Source organism: Nyctereutes procyonoides, unplaced genomic scaffold (genome assembly GCF_905146905.1).
Source record: "Nyctereutes procyonoides isolate TBG_1078 unplaced genomic scaffold, NYPRO_anot_genome, whole genome shotgun sequence".
Lineage (NCBI taxonomy): Eukaryota > Metazoa > Chordata > Mammalia > Carnivora > Canidae > Nyctereutes > Nyctereutes procyonoides.
Window position 1 is genome coordinate 26,769,561 of NW_026575126.1, and position 2,825 is coordinate 26,772,385.

The following is a 2,825-nucleotide window of genomic DNA, read 5'->3' on the forward strand; positions in this document are numbered from 1 at the left end:
TGTTATTTTTTTTTTTTTTTGCTTTGACTTGAAGAGCAGATATCCATTGAGATCCAGCATATTCTAGCCTAAGTGGAAATTTTTTTTTAATATTTCGTTTATTTATTCATGAAAGACACAGAGAAAGGCAGAGAGACAGACAGGGAGAAGCAGGCTCCATGCAGGAAGCCCGATGTGGGACTTGATCCTGGAACCCCGAGATAATGCCCCCAGCCAAAGGCAGACGCTCAACCGCGAGCCACCCAGGCATCCCTGGAAAATACTTTTGAGAGATTAAGATTTCATCAATAAGTTGAGATCAATGTTATCATATTCATACGATCTCTCTTAGTACTTTCACCTAATCAGTATTGCTATCAATGGAGTAGTTGGGGTGGGGTGGTAAAGATTTGGAACAATTAAGTATAAATATATATTTTTTATGATTCAGCACCTTCTCAGGGATGGAGCTTTAAGTTACTTGTTAGTTCATTTACATAGGAGCCGGATTAGGTAAGAACATAGAGCTGTTGAAGATTCTAAATTCAGGGGACTTAAGATTCTCTCTTTTTTTTAATTTTTATTTATTTATGATAGTCACAGAGAGAGAGAGAGAGAGAGAGAGAGAGAGAGAGGCAGAGACACAGGCAGAGGGAGAAGCAGGCTCCATGCACCGGGAGCCCGACGTGGGATTCGATCCCGGGTCTCCAGGATCGCGCCCTGGGCCAAAGGCAGGCGCCAAACCGCTGCGCCACCCAGGGATCCCCAAGATTCTCTTTTTTAAAAAAACTTTTTGAGTAGAGTTGACACACATTACGTTAGTTTCAGGTGTACAGCATAATGATTCAGCTTCTCTCCCTGTAATGCTGTCCTCACCACAAACGTGGCTCCCCTCTCTCAGCATACAATGCTCTTACAATGTCATCGACTATATTCCCTTTATCCCTGTGACTTATTCATTCCACAACGGAAGGCTGTACCACCTCAAAATATGAAATGCTTCATGAATCTGTGTGTCATCCTTGGGGGAGCCATGCAAATCTTTGTGTTGTTCCAATCTTAACATACATGCTGCTGAAGTGAGCACAGGATGGTTGTTTTCTACCCATTTATATATACACTCATGAAGAATTCATGCATTTATTGGGAAATTTTCACTTCTTTTTCTAGAAAGCAAGAGGAAGTTGCCTAATCTGGGATGGCCAGTCTTTAATTCTATGATTTCAACTTCCTGTTGTGAGAGATTCCTGGAAAGGGGTATCAAGACCCTTTTGCAGGAAGGAAGCCAGCTCTGATGCCTGAGTGGTCGTCATGAAGGATGCCTGTGATGGGACAAAGAACCCAATAATTTAATGCCAAATAGTCACGCTTGAGAGGAATAGCTCAGCTCCGTGACATGTTTGCAGGTTTTCTTTCAACTGTGCCAAACCCTCTCATCCCGTAACGGGATGTGGACTGACTGCCCATGGAGGCAATGAATACTACAGATATGTAGTTTTCATACAATTATTTATGTCAGCCACTGGAAACATGTTGAATTGAGGTAGGTGGTAGGGTATCTAGAAGTTTGGTCTTCATCTCAACTTTACTATTGATTTTGGAATAAAGCCTGGGAAAATGCTTATTTATGACCACCTGGATTTCTTCTTTCAAGAGGAATTTTATGGTAGACTAGCGATTTATTTGTTGGTTATCTTGGCTCTGACGTGATAATGTCTTTGGTAAATATGAAGCCATATTACTCTACTGCACAAGAAAAAAATGATAGGATCTGAAACGGTTCTTCTCAGACTCATTTTTCAAACAGATCTCCTGGTTTAGTTGGAAACGAATGACTTACACACCGGCAATGTGTTGGAAAACTGTTACTTTATGATTGTGTGTGAAAGTAAATGAGGTGTCAGGTAAGCCAATCAATCAGCTCTGTAAAGCATCATCTGTTCTCAGTAATGAATAGTTTCTCTCAACATTTGGTTAATTTTTCTTGCTGTGATCTAAAAAGTCTTTCTTGAATCTAAACTACAGAGTGATATAGGGAACTAGGGGTCATTTACAATGATGTCACCTTGCAGCTCTACCTGCCTTTGAAGTTGGGTTTGGGGTACTATATGCTTTTAAAAGTTCCTGCTTCAGTGATTACTTTGCTACTAGCTGGTGTTTCATCTCTACATTTCTGGATCAAAAATGTGGAGTCTCTGGGGAACCTCAGACTGCTGGACCAACCCTTGCTTGCAAGGGATGCCTCTTTCCTCTTTATGTCATTGAACTGGGAGCCCCAGCACTAGAATGATAAAGAGGCTCAGAATACTGGAGCAAAAGAAAGATTTGAGTCATTGAACATTAAAATCCTCTGATTTGCCTCTCAGGTAATAGAGGCCAAGAGTTCATAAATGATTTTTCCAAAGTCACACATTCCATCTCCAGACTCAGCAACCAATCCCCCTCCCATAGAGCTCATCTGTTATAAAAAAAAAATTAAAGCAATTTGGAAAGCCAGCACTAAAAAGTGTGATGACCATGAAAGTATAATACTACTCTTTCTATTCCTGTTAGTTTCTAGTCCCTAGAAACCAAATATTTTGAATATTTGGAGCTCTTGGGATAAATTACTGGTTAAATTACTGGTTAAAGCTCTCCTGACTGTGATAATCTCTTTCATTTGTTTTGTTTTGCCTTTTACTACTGGACAGAGGATTCATTCTTAAACCTTAAATTTTCTTCCTTGCAATTTATAAACTGTCATGTAGATCTTCCCTATTGGTAAGAAGTCTTCTTTTTAGCTGCCATGGAAATGGTAACATTTCACTAAGTGTCTGAGCCCATTTAGGTAGGCCCCTGGTTTATTG

At 40.2% G+C, this 2,825-nt stretch overlaps 1 non-coding gene across 1 annotated transcript; it reads right to left on the reverse strand.

Moving 5' to 3' along the window:
* Positions 1 to 964: 964 nt before the first annotated feature.
* On the reverse strand, positions 965 to 1,066 carry LOC129520333 (U6 spliceosomal RNA). Its single transcript, XR_008666569.1, has one exon. It is a non-coding gene; the product is annotated as a U6 spliceosomal RNA (small nuclear RNA).
* Positions 1,067 to 2,825: the final 1,759 nt, after the last annotated feature.